Raw genomic sequence first — 23,219 nt, 5'->3', positions numbered from 1 at the left:
TCTACGTCATCTCTTTTGTTCACAATGAAACACTGACTGTATATATATTAGCTGCATCTCACTGGGGACTCAGTCAACTCTGACACAATATTCTATACAGAATATTGTCCATCGGGTCCGGTGGGTGCGCAGCGTGCGCAAGCGATTGCATTGGTATGTACTTATCTTTTGGTATTGGCTGTATTGTACTTTATCATAATATAATAATGTATTGAAATGTTGACTATTTACATCTGCTAAAATAAATTACTTTGTGCTTTGGACACACATTCAATTGATTGGGCAATGTTTATTTTAAAACGATAGAATTACTTTAATACCGCTAAGACCATACCTCCTTGCGGGGGTTCCTGGTGAAAACCACCTGCCTGTTAGACTCCGCATCCTTGGGTGGGCCTAGAAATGTTCAGCATAGCCTAGGGATCTTTTTCCAGTAAGCCAACCGTGACAAATGCTTTAAAGGGAATACTTACCATCTAGCAAGGCCTCCGTCTCTTTGCTGCCTGCCGCCTCCTCACCTTCCTCCTCTGCATCCACCACCGCAACCTCCATCTCCTCTGCCTCCAACACCACCTCCACTGCCTCCATGACCACCTCCTCCTCCTCGTCCTCTGCCTCCCCCACTGCCTACTCATCTCCTGAGCCTTACCAACCGCCTCCACCTCCTCTGCCTGAGGCTCCACCACTGCCTCCACCTGTTCCTCCTCATCTTCCACCTGGCGTTGTTCACAACTTCTACGGTCTGTCAGAATATAAGTCTATTGTTCAAATATTAACCAGCGTAACAATTATATAGATGTAGTCTGATAATAATATGATCAGACATTGTGAAATATTTGTTTTGCACCACAGATAAATTTTAACTTTTCAAAATGGATATCAACATGACAGGCACACACCACTTTCACATGTCTAGTAACAATGTTTGCTTTAGGCTTAGGGATGTGGACTATCTCAGTTTTATTGTGTCATTTTAAATAGTCCTTCTTTTGGGGCCCATCATAATTAAAGCAACCAGATAATTACTGACTGATTCGGGACATATAATACAGGAGGTATTTGTGTTTAGCCTGCTAATATGTCAAAATAATCTTAGGCCAACTGTGAGCGTTGTTTACAAATATGGCAATAAAACACATCTGCCACTTTAATATTATAAATGTCTGTAAGGTAATGTCAGCATGTTGCCTTAGTGGGTAGCACTTCTGCCTCACAGCACTGGGGTCATGAGTTTGAATCCGAAACATGGCTTATTTGTCTGCAGTTTGGGCCTTAATCATTAACGAAAGTAAATGTTCCACCATAAAATTATGAAACTGGGGCTTAAGTATGTGGCATTGGAGGAGGATTCACATTTGTAATCTGGAGGCAGATTTATATTTGGTGTAGGCCACCTCCTTGACAAACTTTGAAACTAAGGGGCGTATTCAATTGTTCCTCCGGCCGCCGGAAAAACGAGCGCGTTAAAACTTTTACCGTTTATACGGTAATATTGCGCGTAAAAAACGTTAATACGGTAGTTTACTCGCTGAATTTCATCTCGCAGCTCAGGGAGCTGCGAGATGAAATTCAGCGAGTAATTACCGTATTAACGGTAATAGTTTTAGAGCGCTCGTTTTTCCGGTGGCCGGAGGAACAATTGCATATGCCCCTAAAAGTTTCAAACTATTCATATAAATAAAGCAAGTGTTTGTATTACACTTTTTTATCCGATTAATACACAACTCACACAATCTCATCCCTGAGCTCTGCCAAAAGCTGGGTCTGACGCCGATGTAAATCACTCCAGCGCCGCTGGAGTTGCACTATCGTTCTCCGGCAGTGAAAGTGCAGGAATATGTAGCAGCATACCCTCCCATATGCCTGCAATTTTAACTTATTTGAAATGTACTGACCAAAGGGCATGCAATTCATGATCAAATTAGTACCCCAACACTAGAGATGTACAATATTAAAGTACAACATTTTGGCAAAAAAAATGAGCCTTGTGAGACCTCAATAGAGAGTGAGAGTGGAAGGGAGAATGTGCCAGAGGTGGGTACAGTACAGGAGCAGTTAGAGATGTGGCAAGTGACCCAGGAGAGAACTGTGTCTAGATGGACAATGGAGTGAAGGATGTGTAGGAGAAGAGGGTGTTAAGCAGTGTCCAAAGCAACATAGAGTTACAGGTGAATGAGTATTGCAAAAATTAATGATTTATTTATTTATTTATTTATAGACACAATTACAGTAAGCAAATGAAACATGAAAACAAACTGAAAATGCCAACTCCTTTGTGAACTAAAAATTATAAACACATGCATGTTGATTTCATCTCATTGGTTAGAAGTGTTGCAAGGCAGGTCATGCAGGAACCCATAATGCCTGTCTTCTTTCTCTGTTTAAAATATAAGAGAAAAATCAATCAACCTTAGGCCATTTTTAATTAAAAAATTAGTTGACTGTACTTTGTACACACCTGTACTTTCAAACAGCAAAATCTACAATTTGTTGCCTTAACTGTAACACAGGTCCCCCAATAACCTAAAATGAATAACATAACTAGATACTTACAAGCTGCAAAAGGCAACTCCTCCATGTCTTGATCCTTCTGCATGAAATGAAACTTGCCAATCCTCCTTGATTGATTTTTTTTCAGATGAAGCAGACATGTCCTAGCTAAGGCCTTGTAGTACATAAAGGAAAGCCTTTAGTTTGGTCTATTTTGAAGAAAACTCTACCAATCAAGCTTCATCGTTATTTTTCAAAGTGCTATGGCTCTAAAAGTCATATATGATAATCTCAGCAGGGGCAGAGGCAGCCCTTACAGCAAAATTTAAATTTTGAAGAATTCAAAAGTACACTTTTGCTTAAGTTCAAACTATTTGGTGCCTGCATTTGTATGCTTATAAAAATGAAACAAGGCTTTACCTTCATCACAATTGATTTTTAGGATGTCAGAGATTTCGGGACCTGTCAGCCTCTTTATTAAATAAAAAAGCCAAAAACAAAATGTTGTTTAGTAAATTATCCACCCCTGTCTTTAAATAATTGTCAGAAACTGGTTCCCCATAACCTGAAGTGTATTGCTGGTCCATTGCTTTGTTGTTTAAAATCAGTGGGTATTCAGAGGAATATGGTCTATTTAAACTCAGCAACTTCATATGTCCTTTGCCTGCGTATTACCTGTTTATTGTAGATTGTACAAATGACCTTGCTTTGCTATTTCTACTATTGTTACTTATATACAGAACTGGATTGTCCTGTACTAAATCTGGGTACACACTACAGAAATTTCAACCAACTTTTTATGCCGAGCAATTTTACATGCGATCGATGGTCCGATCGCTCGGTCCATGGATTGCATACACACTAGCCTTGTTTAGGACGATAAACGGAAGAGCGGACGTCCCTTTAGCGACTTTTTACAGCCATGTTGTCGTGGGCAATAATTTTAATTTCGTACACACTGCAGCGACATTTGCGGGGAAATGTACGAGAAACCGGAGATATTAGCATAAAGGGGCGGACCCTGAACTATAGTCAACTCCCAAAACAGCGTAAAAACAGAAGGCTACACTGTCCATTCATTCCCATTTGTAAACGAACAATGGCTACAAAACAAGAACAAGCAGCTGCACTTCTCATGCTTACTGTGGCAAGAAGAATGATGGTATGGAACCGACGAGAAAGAAGGAGAAAGAATAGCAAAGAGTGGTTCAAGAGGAGAGACACGTTCTGCCATATGCCCCTGCTGCAGGAGATACGGGACAACAACCCAGATGATTTCAAGAATTTTCTCCGTATGAATGATTCAACTTTTCAGGAACTGCTCCAACTTGTAACCCCTCTCATCCAGAGGGAGAACACCCGTTTAAGGAGACCCATACCGCCAGAGCAAAGACTGGTGGCAACCCTACGTTTTTTGGCAACAGTGAGAACACTGGCAGATCTGAAATACAGCACGGCTATTTCACCTCAAGCTCTTGGCATGATAATTCCTGACACCTGTGATGCTATTATTGAAGTTCTCAGTGACCAGTATATGAAGGTTTGTACAAAGCAACAGTATTTATTTATTTTAAAAATATTGTTTTACAAATTATCATATTTAACGTAGTAAAAATACATTTAACTTGGAATGTGCAAATCAAAGATTGTTAGGACCAGCGCAACAGTTTATAAATGTTGGTAGTGCAAAATTTTGCTTGTGTCCATACCAGCTGTGTCCCCAACGTAATGTGGCATCCTTACTGATGGTAATGGCATGGATGTCATACAAGGTTGAGACATGCCGCTTTGTCCACCCATGGTCTGAAATGTGTGTACTTGTTGGTGTCTATGGTTAGTTGAGGAAAGACATGTGTCCGGCCACAAATCTTCAGTGGAAGCCCTACACATGACGTCGCACAGCAGCCGTTCCATTTCAGTTTGTATGCGCTTGCTACTACTCATTTTGCTAGCTAGTGTTGCTGCGAGTAAATCAAATGTGTCTTGTTCCTTTCTTGGTTTTAGCAGACTGTTAGCGCAATCAAGCATCCTTTCTGCTAGTGCATCACTTTCTGGTATTTCATGAATTCTGCGTCTCTTTTGCTTCTGATTTATTTTTGCTGGTGTATCACCTTGGGTCGCATCTTGCCTGTCTGCAGTTAGCCTGCTTTCACGTAGAGTGGGATAAATAGTTGTAGCATCCGGGTGGATCTTTCTACTACAACTACAAAGGGTTTTTCAGCGTTATTTTAATGGCCATCGTGGATGCGAACTATGAATTCCTATTTGTGGACATTGGGAAAAATGGAAGAGTCTCAGATGGTGGTGCATTGGAGCATAGTGCCTTCCATAATAAACTAAAAAACAAGGCCCTAAACCTTCCCTCGCGGAGCAGCACTAAATACGGATTCAATTTTGTCTTTGTGGCAGATGACGCCTTTGCATTGCATGGGAATGTATTAAAACCGTACCCGCAAAGAAATATGACCCATGAAAGGCGTATATTTAATTACAAACTGTCACGTGCTAGGCGTGTTGTAGAAAATGCCTTTGGGATTTTAAGCAACAGGTTCAGAGTTTTTCACTCGACAATCAACTTGCGTTTGGACAAAATAGACAAAGTTGTGATGGCCTGTTGTGTTCTGTATAACTTTCTGCGGCGTAAAAGCATTAGTGGCCGTACCACCAGGTCAATGCAGAAAGTAATGGTGAGGACATGGAGGTAGTGGGCTTAACAGCATGAGTGTGCCCACTCTAGAAACAGTTGTTCTATGGCAAAAATAAATCGAGAGGCCTACCTTTCATATTTTAACGGAGATGGTGCCGTGCCATGGCAAAATGATTGTATATGAATATTTATAAACATGTTATGCATTGTTATTGTGTTGTTGATTGTTTGAACATTAATAAATCTGTTACATAGCAACATAATGATGTACTGTACTTACTGTGCCGCTTGCAGGTATATCATATGCTTGCTCTACCTATGGGGATGAACTGCTGTCTGTGGGCAAGTTGCTAATGGACGTACGTGGTGTTTCTTGGTCCTTCACAAAGTGTAACATATCAAAGTACCATAGCTTTGGCACATACACGTCTTCAGCTGCAGCTCCTGATTTTTTGGATGTTTCAACTTTATTTAATTTTTTTTTTATACACAGTTCTAAGGTTCTGGATCTTGCTTTTTGCCCATTCAACAGTTGCTCCAGGGTGATATGGTAGACATGCTTTTACAAGCTCTTGCATCGCTATGTTTCGCATCATTCTGTTAGAATACTCCTTGGATTTGGCTTTCCACAAACATGGGTGAGCCCTGTAGGTCTCAATGAAATCCTTCATTAGGTCAGCATTTCTTTTATATGTCATTATGATGATCTGTTTTGGTATAATAAAAAAAAAACATAAGTCCCATCCGTGCTGTAAATATTAACAATGCAAGTACACATGTATGTATCAATCAGAAAGAACTTACCGTATATGTGAACGAATGTACAGCTCCGAAGAATCGTTAAATCCCTTTGTATGTAATGGTCATGAACGGGTTACAGTTAATGAAAAAAAAAAAGATGCACGAGGTTTTTATACACGAATAGTCTTCAACCACAATGCTCCATTCTGTAAACAAACGCCCATGTTAGAGTGTATAAAATTATAGAGGAGCCTGTCTGGCGCAGAGGAACGTGAGAAGATGGTGAATAAAGAGAAGGTGTTAGTGGGGGTGGAAGCAATGGAGACGGAGACGCAGGCCCAAATGGTGCCGGAAGGGCCAACAAATGTAGGAAAAGTTACAGAGGGGGATGGAGATGCTCAAGAAGATTATACTGCAGGTAAAAGAGCAAAGTCAGTGAGCCCTAGAGAGATGGAGATGATGGTAAAAGTACTGGACCAGTACGACTACAACTGTCAAAAGCCAATGGATAAAAGGAATCGGCGCTTCTCTATATATAACCTGCTGCTGAAAATGGGTACATACAAATTGATAAAAAAAGGTTCAGCGCATAGCTAACAATATGACCAATTGTAGATGTAGGACACAGACGGAGGTAATGTTATAGCTCTTTTGCGGAGAATGTAATAAGTAAAGGTTCTTACGCTGCTCTTTCCTTCTTAGTATCAATGGAATTGCTTCCACAATCCAGTAGCTTCCATATATACACTCCGGAATTGATGTCCACAACTGTCAAAAGCGAAAGTACAGAAAAGTGAATAATAGAAAGGAATTGATAATGCAAAAACTACTGCGATTAGTGAAGGAAAAACTTGGAAAGAAAATAAATAAATTACAAGTCCAGAAGAGGTGGTCGGACCTTAAAAACAAAGAAGCTAGGAGACTGGAGCGAATTCGTAAAAACATAAAAAAAAAGTGAGTACCACGAGTAGTCGTGTAATGTACCTGTTTGAATTCTACTGTCACTAGAACCAATGCAAACGTATGATTATTGTTTTGTCAGAAGCAAGAATTAATGGTGACAAGGCCACTGTACATACCAGTGATGTAATTACACCTGTGATAAAAAGCGAAAAAATAAATGTGCCCGAGGGACCACAACACAAAGTGATCTCGAGCAGTGTGCAAGGGCAGCACATGTCAGGTCTTGGATTAAAACTTGTATTAACTTTAGTACAGATAGAAGCGAAATGGTAAAACCTTTGTATTTTTTTACTTCATAGATACCATCGTCATATCAGACGAAAGTTCGGAAGAGGGAAAAAATGTCACCGAGCTCTATGATCATTTGCAAAAAATGAAAGAGAATATTGCGAACATTAAGAGAAAAATCAAAATCCTTGATAATACTTTCGATATTATGTATATGCTGTTTGCAACTGTTGTGCCACAAACCAGTACCACCATTTCACTGTAATGCTCCTTTTTTTTAACTTTTTAAATTCTACTGGAGAAGTTGAACGTTTCTATTGCTTTTTCCAGCAATAAAAGTTTTGCATTCACACTGGTGGTTTATTTCGAGTATTCCAGACATATTGGGGCATATCCATTCTATAATAAACGTTATTATGGCTTTCATAACTTTCATAGTTTTGAAACTTTATAGAGGTTAAATGACAAATAATGCCATCATACATCCAAAGGGTAATAACCCATGTGCTCTCTACACGTGTAACAGTCTACAGCCAGACAGGTGCAATACACATCGATACAAAACACAATTATGTGCAGATTACGCACCACGTGGGACTGTGATTGACATCAAAAATTTACATACACACTTCCTCCAGGTTGAGGAAGTATCAGAGGATTGTCGGGGATCCGTCGGAAGTTCATATACACTACACAGTGGTAACGAGATTGGAACGAAAATATTAAACGGTACGACCAACCAAATGAGGCGAGAATCGTCCATTTGGGCAGACTTTAGACCATCGTGTAACTGTACACACTGACCCCACTTTTGAACAAGCGGTCGTATATCGGCAGTTTGAGCCGATTATTGGATGAAAACAGTGTAGTGTGTACCCAGCTTTAGTCTCTGCTTGATTACATTTGAACTGGCTTGCTTAACTATGCTCAGCTCCTGCGTTCACTGACCTTGGCTTGTTCTTGATTAATTTCAATCTGGCAACTGAACTCTATCATATCTGATAACAAATACTAGTGGCATTGTTTGGTTGTCAATAAGGTTAAAAAAATTGACGACAGGAAGCTAGAAACAGACAGCTGTCTAAGATGTGTTTAGAAGCAGTGTAAAAAGCAGCTTGTACATATTGCTCTTTAAAAAAACATTTTCTTTAACTTCAAGATGTTTTGACAATGTTTTGAATTATCATCTTTTAACAGATTATTGGCACAGGACAACAGTGAAAGTTAGAAACTTATGTAAATGATTAGGCAGATATTTATTAGACAGGCAAATTCTCAGACAGCCTCTGCGTTCCTGGGACACTGCACACTAATTGTGATGAGAATTACATATTCCTTGTGACTGGGTCTAATGAGAGGAGATAAAATCCTGTGCTGAACAGTCACCTTTCTATTTTACCATGGGACCAAACTATCTAACTTTGAAAGGATCTCTTCTTTTTCAGGACACTATATGGAAGACTGGAGGAAGTGTATGTCAATTATTCCTTCCAGGGAAATTTCGGCATTGACTGCTTAACAATCCGAAGGTACCTGCAGGTAAAGTGTTTAGGGCTACAAGAAAGCATATAGAAAATGTAGTGACTTAAGATTACTATGAACAATGTATAGTGCACCTGAGGGTGGACAATACAGTGAGCATTATCTGTGAATGATTTTACTTGCCCAGATTGGAGCAAGTAGTCAAAAGATTCTGACACACCTGGGGGAAGATGCGACAAAGTGTGGGGTTGCTTTCACTTTATTCAGTCTGTACCTCATTTCTCACCAAATATGAACTAAAGAACTAGTACAGTTATAGCCCTCTTGGATGTTCCCCAGATCCCCACGGTGCTGGAAAGGGGACATTTCTTATTGTGTTGTCATGTTGGATAATTGATGTGATATTGATATAGATATATTTTATTGTTAACTAAATGTGGCTGGGTGAGTGACCAGTAATTTTGACAGGCTGTAGGGAGAAGGTTTTGCAGGAAGTCCATATATGGCAGTTGCAGCCCATCCATGCCCCCATTTCTCCTAGAAAGAAAGCCCAGAGCAGCAGCTGCTTAATTGCATGGAAAAATAGATCCCCTTCTTTACCATAATGAAGTTTTTATTGTTTTGTAAGGCACCCCAGCAGACATCCAGGTGACTGCCCAGCAGGGGTAGAAGGAATTGACCTTAGCGGAATTTAGGTCCTTTTAAAATATGGAACTGGGTGGATTTCAGTTGTGGTATGCTGGTGAGAGATGAAGGAGTTTCTGCTTCTACCAGATCTGTTGGAAGGATCCTAATGAATGCCTTATATATACAAGTCATGCATAAGCCTCTGATCCTGTAGTGTCAGATACAAGTTAAATGTATTATTATATTTAATATTATGTAATTCTAAGGAAAATAAGTGGCATAATAAACCACTGTTGAAAACTACAAAGATATTAGAAGTTACAGAGGCATTCGTGAAATATTTAAAGCATGAAACTTCAGGACATGTGCTTTTATACATGTACTTTTATGTTATTTCTTAGAATGTATTTAATGCTCAAATGATTACATTAAAACTAAGCAGAATTCAACAGTTTTACACTATTTACAGTTAATAGAAACCTAAATATCACTGGTGTATTACATTTAAATAGCATTTATTAGTTGTTATTTCATAATGCTGTATGTTTGCATAAGGAGGATCAGGAAGACAGAAAGACCCACACTTCACCAGATTTTGTGGTTGTCAAGCACAGGCTAAGATCACCTCTCATCCGCATTCATTAACCACTCTCAGGACATTTGACTGACATCTAAAACTTTTAGATTTCCCTGAAAACTCCCATGTTTAGGAAAGCTTGCCAAATTCTTGAGCCATCTTCTTGACCTGCCTAAGATATTCTAATGAATTGCAATACCTCTAAACAGCTCACTCAAAATTTAGCGTTTTTCCGTCTCTATCTGCACTTAAAAAGCAAATTTGGCATATATAGCGCATATGGAGGAAATAACTTACTATCTCCATGATAGAGCTCATGTATTTAGCAAAGTATGGGCCCCTTGGCTGTTCGCAGAAAGCAGGTCTGGGTCCTCCTCGACCTCTGCCCCAAGTCTCCCCCTGTTGACCTGTGCACGTTGACGCTTCCTTTTTATTTTGTGAGGCCACAGCCCCAATACATTCTGCACCTGCCGCACCACTGTGGGATACCCTATTATGAGCTGCTACAAGGTTGCTACCCTCCACAGGTGGTCTTGTATCCCATTCCTTCCCCATACCTTGTCCCTGTCTATCTTACTACTAAAATTGTCTTTACACCATAAAAAAGTTGGTCGTACATGTTCACTCTTTATTGGTTCCTGGTTGCTATTGCTTTTTATTCCGTTTCTTTTTTTTTGTGTTTTGAGACCTGCATACATTATAATATTATGAATTTGACATTTTAATCTTTCTGTGTTATTATTCCAGTGCACTGTTATTTGTAACCTTTTTGGCCCCCCAAAAATAAAGAATTATAAAAAATATTTTTTACATTTTTTGACCTTCTGTACTCAAACAACCCTCTTATCCCAAAACCAACATTGTTATGTGACTGGATCACATAGCTGCACAAACCACTTTATCCAATTGATATTTGGCTGATACAGTGTGCAATATGTTGCCCTCAACCTCATATATCAAACTATTGCAACTCTTATTTTTCTATAGATTGTAAGTTTGCATTTTACAAAACTTATAATCTATGAAAAGAGCTGGGGCAACAATGGTCAATTCCTTCTACTCTGTGATGTGGTTGGAGTAGGACCAAGAACACTTAGGACCAACTTCCGCCACAAAACATGCAACATTTTATCACAAAATAAGGCAAATATTTTTTAGAAGAGTTTGATGGGACAGCATGGTGACTTAGTGGTTAGCACCTCTGCCTCACAACACTCATGAGTTTGATTCCCGACCATGGCCTTATCTGTGTGAAGTTTTTATGTTCTCCCTGTGTTTGCGTGGGTTTTCTCCGGGTGCTCCAGTTTCCTCCCACACTCCAAAAACATACTGGTATGGCTCTCTGTGTATGTTAGGGAATTTAGACTGTAAGCTCCAATTGGGCAGGGACTGATATGAGTGAGTTCTCTGTACAGCACTACGGAATTAGTGGTGCTGTATAAATTGATGATGTTGCTCCTCTTTACCTGTATTAAATAATTTAATTAAATTGAATTTCCCATTAATTATATGCAGCAAAATGATATAAATACTGCAGTTCACGACAAAAGATACCTATTTAATCTTTCAAAGCAAATAAATAAAGGCATGACCACTGAATGACTTACTTCAGGGCAAACATTTACTACTTAAAAATGGGAAGAAGTTATAATGAAAATCTTGTATTGATTTTTTTTTCTCTCTCTCTTAAGAAGCTAGCAGTGCGGTTGCACAGATCAATCTTCCACCTTATTAGATTGTGTGCTCCTTAAAGAGGTTCATGTCCCGGTACATTAATCCAAGCCGAATAATGTTGAGTAGAGTTGAGTGAGGACTTGTCGATATTGATGTTGGCAAGGGGTTAGTCTTTGTCATGAGGAGGAGGTAAGCTGTGTCTGAATAGCAGATATGTTTTTTTGTAAAGAGACACAGCATGGAATCAGTAATGAATACAAGCAGCATATGTAACTAATGTACTGATTACTGTTGATCTGTCTTGCCCTAATCTCTTTGACCTTGAGCTGGATTGTTCATGTTCTGGGAATACTGAAAGTTAGCTGACTATGGTTTATATTCAGGGATAACTTTCATATTAGCGTTGAGCTCTACTTTCCCCTGAATGACCTTTGTTCTTTCAGAATTTGGGGTATTTTTCACTGTTACAGAAATATCTGTGTAATCTTGAATTTCTATACAACTGATCAGCTTAAGAGTATTGATTTTTCCTGTAACTTTCTGTTCTCCATGGATTCCAGTGAGGTTTGGTGTCATTTATTGTACTCAAAAATATTTATATCTCTCAAATATCACATGAGGATTTGTCTCGTTGATTTTTCCTTAAAACAAAAAGAGACTTTTGTTGCACTACAAAGCCGCAATGGCTGGAGGCATTTTCTTTTCAAACCACTCAATATAAGTAACATTGATGCCAGTGACATTAGGGATCCCACAAAGTCACAAGCCAACAAAAGAGAGTATGGAGACATATAAAAAGGAAAATAACAAGTGAGCATTTCTGGAATAAATGGTTAACATTATATACAGGTATTTATTGATGGGTTATTGTACTGTCAATACGTTTTCCATTCCTTCTTTTGTTCTCATTCCTGCAAATGTAGGTATATTATTGAATAATAAATATCTTTGAAAAAGAGGACAAAGATTCTGGTTCATTTTCGGTGAGCAGAAAAAGGCATGCATAGCTACACACAATATAGCATATGTGTTTTAATTTGTATTTTCTTGTTCACATATCTATTAATTGCATCTGAAGATAGCACATCATTTTCAGAATGCTATATTCAGCAAATGATCATTCTATCATTCTCAGAATACTAAAAAAAAATTTCGTTTTCTAACTTAAACAGGCTACTCCCTTTCAAACTTCTGCAGTAAAAATACAAAATGGGTCATTTACAAAACTGCAAGAATGCTTTGCAATGTCATGCCCCTATTTGCAATAATTGGCCTATTTATATGGGCTAACCATTATAATTAGTATTATTATTATTATTATTAATTTATTTATTTATAAGGCGCCACAGATTCCGTAGCGACTGATAAAGAGGCAGGTAACAAATAGATGAAGTAATACACATAAACAGCACAGAAGAGTGTGAGTAATGCTATGGGAACTCACAGCGGAAGAGGCGTAGCAGGAAAGGAAGATGAGTCTAGCCGCAGCATTCTGTATGGATTGAAGGTCAGAAATGTGAGAGTCAGGAAGGCCAGAGAAGAGGTTGTAATAGTCAAGACGAGAAATGATGAGTGAATGTACCAGGATTTTGGTTGCTTCCAGAGAGGGGAAGGGACGGATTTTTGTGATGTTACGGAGAAGGAAGTGGCAGGCGTTTGTGAGGGACTGAATATGGGAGTTAAAGCTGAGGGCTGATTCAAGGGTGACTCCAAGGCAACGGACTTGGGTGACAGGAGAGAGAGGGATGTTTTCAACAAAGATGGAGATATTGGAAGGGATAGCAACATTGGCAGGAGGAAAGATGATGAGCTCAGATTTGGAGATGTTGAGTTTCAGAAAGTGCTGTGACATCCAGGTAGTTACTGCGGAGTGACAGCTAAATACCTGGGTTAAAAAGGTGGGAGAGAGATCAGGTGACAAAAGATAGATTTGCGTGTCATCAGCATAGAGGTGGTACTGGAGGCCAAATGATTGAATGAGTTCACAGAAAGAGATGGTGTAGAGAGAGAAGAGCAGAGGGCCAAGGACAGAGCCTTGTGGGACTCCAATAGAAATGGGAAGAGCGGAGGAGGAAGAGTCAGAATCAGATACGCTAAAAGAGCAGCCAAAGAGGTAGGAGGCAAACCAGGAGAGAGCTGTTTCGTGAAGACCTATGGAATGAAGGGTAGTGAGAAGAAGAGAATGATCGACTGTGTCAAAAGCAGCAGAGAGGTTGAGGAGTGCGAGAAGCGATAAGTGACCTTTGGACTGAGAGTAAGTTGTTTGTTACTTTATTGAAGGCAGTTTCAGTTGAGTGATAGGGACAGAAGTCAGACTGGAGAGGGTCAAGAAAAGAGTGGGAATAGAGAAAGTTGGTCAAACGATTGAAGAGAACTCACTCAAGAATTTTAGAAGCAAAGGGAAGCAGAGATATAGGGCGATAATTGGAGAGAGAGGATGGGTCAAGGGAAGGTTTCTTGAGAATAGGGGGAAATGAGAGCATGCTTGATGGCTGAGGGTAAGATACCAGTGGAGAGAGAGAGAGAGGTTAAAGAGGTGAGCAAGGTGATAACAGGCAGTGGTAGAGAAGGAGTAGAGGAACTTGGAGGGGAAAGGATCTAGAGGACAGGTTATAGAAGAAGAGGAGGATAGAAGACAGAGGATCTCTGGCACAGTTACAGGAGTTTAGGAGCCAAGGGTGGCAGAGTGAGTGATAGAGATGACAGGTGGGGGGAGGCAAGTCTGACAAGAACAGATATCATTGTGGAGAAAGTCAATTTTGTCTTTGAAGTAGGTGGCAAAGTCAAAAGCAGTGATGGAGATGGGGGAGGATATAGTAGGAATTAATGGTAGCAAAGAGGCTTATTGGACAGGAAGGATGCAAAGATGATTGGGTCAATGCTGTTGATGGGACACAGCATGCAAGAAACTTTGGGTGGCAGAGGGGGGCTGGGGGGTAAGGTGAGGGTAAAGGAAAGGAAATCGTGGTCAGAGAGGGGAAGACAGATTTGAAGAAATTGGAGATGTTAGTGAGAAGGGAGAACACTAGGTCCAGGGAGTGACCATCATGGAGGGTGGTGGAAGTTGTACATTGGGAGAGACCGTCGGAGGAAGTGAGAGTTAGGGGTTTAGAGGCAGCAGGAGTAATAGGAGAGTCGGTAGGTATGTTAAAATTCCCAATAATAATAGTGGGAAGATTGAGAGGAAATGGGAAAGCCATGCAGCAAAATGATTCAAAAATTGGGAAGAAGGGCCAGGGGGTGATACATAAAAGCAACATGAAAGTAAAGAGGAGAGAAGAGATGGATGGAGTTGACTTCAAAGGAGAAGGAGAGGGGGGGTTCAGGGGGAATAACACTGAAGGTGTAGCCAGGACACTTGCACACCTCCTTGGCAGTCCTCAGGACAGATAGTGTGGGAGAAGGAGAGACCCCCATGGGAGAGTGCAGCAGGAGAAGCAGTATCAGAGGGAACTTCTTTAAGATGGCAACAACTAAAGGGGTGGAAATGTTTGCTCCTTCTGATAAGAAGTTGGGTAGATTGGACTAAGGACTATTTGAGGAGAAAAATGTAAATGTTGTAATTAATGAAGGGGGATTCTAAAGTAACAGTAGGTAGGACTTTGAAATATTTTTTTTTACTTGTCTCATCATGACCATTTCCATCTGGACCCACAATCCTGCAAAAGTTAGCACAAAGTGCTATTATCAGGTAGAAGTGGAATTTGAATCTATGTTTGCTTTTCAACATCTAATGATCTTTGCTCAAAATGAAATGCAGTGCCTGTATGCATATTCTGAACTTTATTAATGAACCTTTTGTGCTGCCAAGAAAGAAATTGAATTGAATTTAAAAGTTTATAAGAAGGTTTTTGTGCAAAATGACACATTCAATTTGTTTTAGTGAAAATTGTTTGAGAGATACAGTTAAACAAATTATAGGTATATTGTGTTTACTTTTGATTTGATAAAGACTTTTTTCTTACAAAAAAGAAAAAGAAAATAATGTTCTATCATAACCTTTGTTTGAAAAGCAGAAGATATATTATGGGGAAATTTACAATGGTAGTGCAAACGTCTGAGTGCTACCACATGCATTCATCTGTGCTTGCCCATAGAAGTGGAGCCTGTGATTTGCAGTGTGTTTCTTTAAACTCTAAAGGTGGTATCACATGATCTATTAATTCAGAAGAAAAAGCTTTTCAATATTTTAAAGTCTTTTTCCTGTTAACAAAAAAATCACTGCCTGATAACCCCTATATAGTATCTTAACAATTTCTGATGTCTAGTGAAGTGATGTCAAATCTGATATCCTTAATTTGGGAGGAGGAGAATAAGGAGAAAGTGGGTAGCTGAGAGGGAGAGCGGGTTGGGGGGAAAAGTGGCAAAGAGGTGGTGGAAATTGGAGGGCTGAGAGAAGATGAGGGACTTAAAGAAGGATTGTTTGGCAAGGGAGAGGGCAGAACTGCAGTAGGTGAGGATACATTTGAAGTGAAGGAAACTGGCCAGGGAGCGAGATTTCCTCCAGAGGCGTTCAGCAGCATGAGTGCAGTTCTGAAGAAAGTGGGTGAAATTGGAGTACCAAGGTTGGGATAGTAAGCGGCGGCAGCAGCGGCGGACAGAAGAGGCAGGGGCAAGAGCATCCAGGGCAGTTGTGAGGGAGAGATTGTAGAGAGAGTTTCGCTAGAAGAAGAGAAATAAGTAGGGTAAAGAGCATCAAGATTGCACCTAGTGAGGGTAGATTTAGGCAGGAGAGTAAAGGGGAGGACGACAGATTGAGGGAGAGGAGATGGTTGTCAGAGAGTGGGAATGGAGAGTTAGAGAAGTCAGAGAGAGCACAATGATGAGAGAAGACTAGGTCAAGGGAGTGACCAAGAGAGTGGGAGGGGGATGAGGTCCACTGAGTGATGCCAAAGGAGGAAGAGAGGGCAAGAAGTTCGATAGAGGCAGGGTTGGTGGGGATGTCAACAGATATGTTAAAATTACCTAGTATAATGGAGGGGAGATCAGAGGAAAGGTAGTAGGGAAGCCAGGCTGCAAAGTTGTCAATAAAGAGGGAAGTGGGGCCAGGGGGGTGGTAAATGGCAGAGACATGGAGACGGATGGGGGAGAAGAGATGGATTGAGTGGACTTCAAAGGAGGAAGACTCAGTGGGAATTACACGAAATGTACAGTTAGGGGAAAGGAGGAGGCCCACATCACCTACTGAACGGCCATCCGGTCTGGTGGAATGGGTGAATGAGAGGCTCCCATGGGAGAGAGCAGCAGAGGAAACTGTCAGTAGAGGAGAGCCAGGTTTCAGTGACAGCGAGGAGGTTAAGAGAGTTGGAGATAAAGAGGTTGTGGATGGAGAGCAGTTTATTATGGATGGACCTGGAGATCCATAGGGCACAAGAGAAAGGGAGGGAGAGGCATGGGGAGACATGGATGAGGTCGTTAGGGTTGCTGGAGCATATGGGGGTTGGGGGGTTGACATTGGGGCAGAGAAGAGGGCTGGGGGAGAGGAGGGTTATTGGAAAGGTGCGAGGAGGCATGGTGAGAAAGCAGGGGAGAGAAAAAAAAACAGGGGCACCAGCTATGGCTCTGCATATTAAGCTTGACACTGATACGGCATTGCATAGTGGCACAAGATATAGCTTTGTATATTAGACTAGTCATTTGGCTTTCAATGTTGAGAAGCAGCTACTAATGTTGCTATGGCAGTCCCTTTACTAAGGTGCAGATTCAATTGGCCAATTGAATCTGCAAACCCTAAGCGGTGAGAGGTGAGCAAGTGTGAGTAAATTGACTAAAGCCTGTTGGCAATAACCTTATCCAGAATCTAAACTTCTTGATTCAACAACAGTCTATAAAATGTAATAATTTGTGATTTTCTAAGGTTTCAATACAAATATAGAATGGGCTTTGATAAAGCTAGGACAAGGAACTTGATTCTTATGCGATCACTGGAATAAAGTAGCAAAAATAGCAGAATATTAATTAATTACTGAAACCACCAGGCCTTAGGCACTTATTGTTATGTGAAGCAGTGATTATTAGCCTGACCTCAGCCTCATTTATATCTGTAGGGGTCAGTCTAGGCGATTTTTCTTCAGTAACTAATGTAATCTGTGATTTGCCTTGGTTTTCATAGTAAGAATAAAATTCTGCCATATATGAGGTAGATGTGTACCTCTGATTTGTTATTCTTTAAAAATGAATATATATTGTCTTTTCTTTTGTAATTTTGTTATGTTTGATAGACTTTTTCCTGCTTTATTCCCCTACCTATAAAACCTGGGAAATTGACATTCGGCCCCATAGATAGGTGCCGGCACTGTGACTTTCCTCTAGGAACTGTGATTGAGCCTACTCCTGTTTCTGAGACACTACTTTTACACAGGTGTTCCTTGCTACCTTGTTCTGGAGCTCCTCCCGTTTCTCATTGGCTCTGGAGTATTATTTAAACTATCCATGGTCCTTGGCTCATTGCCTGTTCTTCGTGTTACTCAGTCTGCATTAGGTTCTGGCTGCCATTACTTGACCTCCCGTTTGTCCTCTGCTGAACTTCTCGCTGTTGTTACCTGCTCGCGGGACTACTGCTATCTACAGCCGAAGCACCTGTTACTTGTAGTTCCACGCTGGTCTGCTGAACTTCTCGCTGTTGTTACCTGCTCGCTGGACTACTGCTATCTACAGCCGAAGTACCTGTTACTTGTAGTTCCACGCTGGTCTGCTGAACTTCTCGCTGCTGTTACCTGCTCGCTGGACTACCGCTATCTACGACCGAAGTACCTGTTACTTGTAGTTCCACACTGGTCTCATCTGAAACTCCTCGCTGCTGTCAAACCTACACGCTGAACTTCCACTGTGAGTTGATTGCTGCACCTGTGGCCATTCCTGCACACCTTTCGTTTGTACTCCCATGCTGGGTTCAATGGAGACTATTCTTGTTGTTAATCTGCCCGCTGAATTACTACGGTCTGCAGCCAAGGGTGCCTGTCACTTGCAGTTCCACACTGGGCTCATCGGATACTCCTTTCCGCTGTTACCTGCATGCTGAACTTCTTCTGTGAGTTGTCTGCTGCATCTGTGGCTAGTTCTACGGCTCAAGTTTTTATGTCTACTCGGCTGTACCAACAGCGATATTTCTTCATTGAAAGTCTATTCCTGAAGATACCTGTCATCTGTAGTTCTACACACGGCTTGGATACTCTTCGTTCCTCTGCTACTTCTAGGTAACGAACTGTTTGATGCTTCTTCTATTCATTTTCATCATTTGGCATTTGAGAATTATCGTGATACCTGTAACCCACCTGCTACGTAGAATCATCTCTGTCTTCAGATCAGCAGTTCTACATTATCATTCTGTCGGGACTATTGCTGTACCAGTGATTCACATTTATCCGCCGTGTGTTACGTTATTGGATCCACGCATTCTCTGTTTATCATCTTCACGTTTGAACTATTGTTTTACTCATCCCATGCAGTTGTCAAGACTTACCACCAACTATGAAGTAGCATAATGTGATCTGCATTCTGTCTGTTGTCCAAATTGCTGTGTGTTCAGTATCTGCCGTTATATATATATATATATATATATATATATATATATATATATATATATATATTCTTCCATTTCTATTGTACCATCAGTCAATACATTATTCTGCAGCATTACTACTATCTCCAGTGTTTTATTACTATTATTACTAAAGCCTGTGAGCCGTGAACTTTTAATCCTGTGATATCAACATCCTCTGCTTCATTGTGTGTTGCCTCCACTATCTCTGTTAGTTCTTGTCTGGGAGACCGCGACCTGTGGAATAGGAGCAGCGGAGTCCATATTCCCTTGCGGGGATCCCTGGTGAATACCTCCTATCCGTTAGACTCCGCACTCCTGGGCAAGTCCTATATAGACAGAGGCAAGGGATCTACAAAACCATTCAGAGCCACAACACATTCATTTGGGCATTTGATTGCAAAAAACTCTCTAAAAGCTGTGTTTTGTGCATATAAAACCTTAATGGTGCTTCTATGGAACTGGCTCCATGGGCCTCAAATGCTCATGGATGTAGGTAAGGCATTATATTTATGCAAATTATACATTTAGATTGTAAAACAGCTTTTGAGATTTCCCAAAACAAGACTGTCTTCCCAATATTACATATTGTCGTGCACAAATTCCAGCCATTCTGATAAATGTCTTGTGACTCTGTGAGTGAAATGTGTAATTCCTATCCAATGGAGTTTGAAGATGCCATGCACCAGAAAGGTCATGTTGATTTTTTATAAATGATTATCTTCACAATGAGACCTAGATGGGAATTGTGTAATTTAACATTAATGACGTCCACTGTATTAAAATTGCCACCTACAATGAATTTAGCTGGGTCTATTTGCAAAACAAATTGGGGTAGTTTGTCACAGAAACCTTCTTAGAATCTAGGATCCTCTCAACTATGAACTCTTGATGACCATCCACCGAAACTGGCTGAGGTCTCGAGGACTGCCGAGGTTTGAATTTTCTGGAAGACCGGGCAGGTTTCAACAAAGAGCAGTGGAATGTACTGGGAATTCTTAAAGATTCAGGAAGCTTCAGTTTAAAGGCCACTGGGTTGACTTGCTTTAGGATGGTAAACAGACCAATAAATTTAGGTCCTAATTTCTTGCAAGGCTGACGGAGTCTTATATTCCGAGTAGAGAGTCTCCAACCTTGAATGAACAAGTGGACCGATGTAGATCGGCAAAGACCTTAGACTTAAAGGAAGCTCAGAGTAAGGACTGATGCACTGATTTCCAAATCTTCCTAAGCCGGGTGGCCGTGGCTCTGGTTTCGGATGGTCTATTAGAGGATAGAGAGGATATTGAATTGACTCTGGGATGGTACCTCAGGTTACAATAAAAGGGGGAGTACTGCGAAAAAGTGTGGCATGCGTTGTTGTATGCAAATTTGGCCCATGGAAGGAGGTCAGCCCAGTCGTCATGATGCATGGAAATATACAATCGAAGGTATTGCTCCAAGGATTGATTCATTGGCAATACCGGGATGTCCAGAAGCCTTGTTGTCATGACACTCTGAGAGGACCGATTTCCTGAGGTGTATAGGCACGAAAAGTTTGCCTACTGGAGTTTCAGAAGGTGCCTGTGGTTGACATTGCTCAAGGGTTTCACCCAGCTACTGCATGAAGGCAATCATAATAGAGGAAGCAGGAATAATGGAACAGGGCTCAGAAACTGGAATTTGAGCAGAGATAAAGCTGCGGGACAGGGCATCCTCTCTAAGGTTCTTTGAACCAGGCTGGAAAGTAATAACGAAGTGGAAGTGAGAGAAGAAGAGGGACCATCGTGCTTGCCGGGAATTCAACCTTTTAGCTGACTCGATGTAGGACAAGTTGTTATGGTCCGTATATATTGTGATAGCATATTTTGCTCCTTCAAGCCAGTGGCGCCATTCTTCTAGTGCCCATTTGATGGCCAGTAATTCACGATTGCCAATGTTCTTCAGCGGAAGAGAATTTTTGAGACAAATAGGCACAGGGATGAAGGCGGTGGTCTTTATGATCTTTCTGAGACAATACGGCTCAAACTCCTACATCAGATGCATCAACTTCAACAATAAAAGGAAGGTCTGGATTAGGATGTCCCAGAACTGAGGCAGACATGAAAGCACGTTTCAAGGCTTCAAAGGCAGAAACTGCAGTAGGCGGCCAGACTTTAGGATCAGCGCCCTTACGGGTCAGAGCTGTGATAGGAGCGACAAAGATGGAAAAAGCACTGATGAACTTCCTGTAATAATTAGCGAATCCCAAGAACCTTTGGTTGGCCTTTAAATTAGAGGGTTGTACCCAGTCAAGAATAATCTGTACTTTTGTGGGATCCATGGCAAAGCCTTCAGGAGAAATTACATATCCTTAGAAAAGTGACCTTGGAGACTTCGAAGTCACATTTTTCTAGTTTCGCATACAGATGATTATGATGGAGCTTCAGAAGCACTTGTCGAACATGTTTCCTGTGTTGTTCTAATGAGCGGGAATAAATCAATATGTCATCTAAATAGACCACTACGAAGGAACCCAGGAATTCGCAAAGGACATCATTGATTAAGTTTTGAAAAACAGCTGGAGCGTTGCTGAGGCCGAAGGGCATAACGAGGTATTCATAATGACCCGTTTGAGTATTAAAGACGGTCTTCCATTCGTCGCCACTTCGGATACGTATCAGATTGTAGGCCCCCCGCAGATCAATTTTGGAATAAATTTTGGCTCCTTTTAGTTGATCGAAGATGGCTGAGATAAGTGGCAAAGGATAAGTATTTTTAATGGTTATTTTATTTAACCCTCTGTAGTCGATACAAGGCCTAAGCCCACTGTGAAGATACCGGGTTTATCTGGCCCAGTGCTACCCAGTACCTTCTAGGATTCATATGGTCACTCAGGCAAAATGCAGTTATAAAAATACAACACTATATTTATTGTTATACAAACAACACTAGAATATAATATACACACAGTAAATAAATGCCAGGCAGATTTACCACATCATCTGTCCCTTACCCCAATAACTTAAGGAGATATAGTCACCTGCTGTCCAGACTTCATGACCCATGGATCCCTCTCAGCTGCATATATAGACTCGAGTTAGAAAACGACAATTCAAAACTCCATCTTGCACCTTCCTGAATGAAATCCAAGCATGAACACCCTTCCCCCCTGGAGTTGTTCCTTATATATCACAGGTCTCATTTCCACAGTCTTTCCCCTCCCTGGGCAAACCCCTGTGTCTATTCTACTTAACCATTGGTCAGTGCTGGACTAGGGGGGGGGGAGTTGGACAGGGGAGTGAAGATGAGCTGTCCCTCCAGAGAACCTCCCCTGTTAGATAGCCTCTCTCTGGACTAGCCTGGTGAGAACAATGGACACTAATTAGTTTTTCTACTCCAGCACTTGGCAACCTGATCCCTACCCACAATCCCGCTGGCTTCGGCTTAAGGACAATGAATAGCAACCTTACTTCAAGTTATCAATATACAATAAACAATATACATATGTACACTGAACTACAATGTCCCCTTAGCCACATGTTATTGGACAATGCAGTTGTAGTCTGGTGAGCTGGGGAACAAACAGCATGGGCTATAAAAAGTACTATAATCCACATTATGTGAGAAATGAGACATGCTCACAGGGTTATCAAACTCATTTCGTCACATATACTTCCCCTACTTTTTTAGTCCTTGTTCCCCAGTGGCTCCCTTGCTCCAAGTAAACCTTTCTCCCCAAGTCCAAAATCTCTGGCCTGCTGTGGTTTCTCCTGGGTCTGATGGCAAGGTAGACAGCAGTACACAGTTCCTCAATCTCCCACCAGGGTCCCATGGCTGCAGGCATATCTTCCCACCCAGCTGGAGTGGGGGTTTATGCTGCCCTGTGTCATAAGATGAGACAACAATAAAACTGGGCCACTCCTATGCACACATCCATGGTAGTCCAACATCCCTTGTGTGCCTTATCCACCCTTAATTGCCCAACTGCAAAAAGTCCCTTGGCCTGTCCTCTGTTTCTGGAGACCATGCTCCCCTCCCCCACATATTCGAGTGAAAACTGCCAAGTGGCAGGCAAACTTTCTGGCTTCTTGTCCATTTGTTTCTGGCAAAGATCCAATCCCCCCTCCCCCAAACACTCAAGGGACAACTGCCCAGTGGCAGGCAAACATGGGGGCTCCATTAATTCTTTGCTGCTGGGGAATCCTCTGTCCCCCTCCCAAACCACTTGTGGGTGCCCCTGTAAGTATGTTGGTGTGCATCTCCCCTCCCCTGCTATCACATCCAACTGT

This window comes from Mixophyes fleayi, chromosome 4, assembly GCF_038048845.1.
Source record: "Mixophyes fleayi isolate aMixFle1 chromosome 4, aMixFle1.hap1, whole genome shotgun sequence".
Classification (NCBI taxonomy): domain Eukaryota; kingdom Metazoa; phylum Chordata; class Amphibia; order Anura; family Limnodynastidae; genus Mixophyes; species Mixophyes fleayi.
This window is presented reverse-complemented; position numbering follows the sequence as displayed.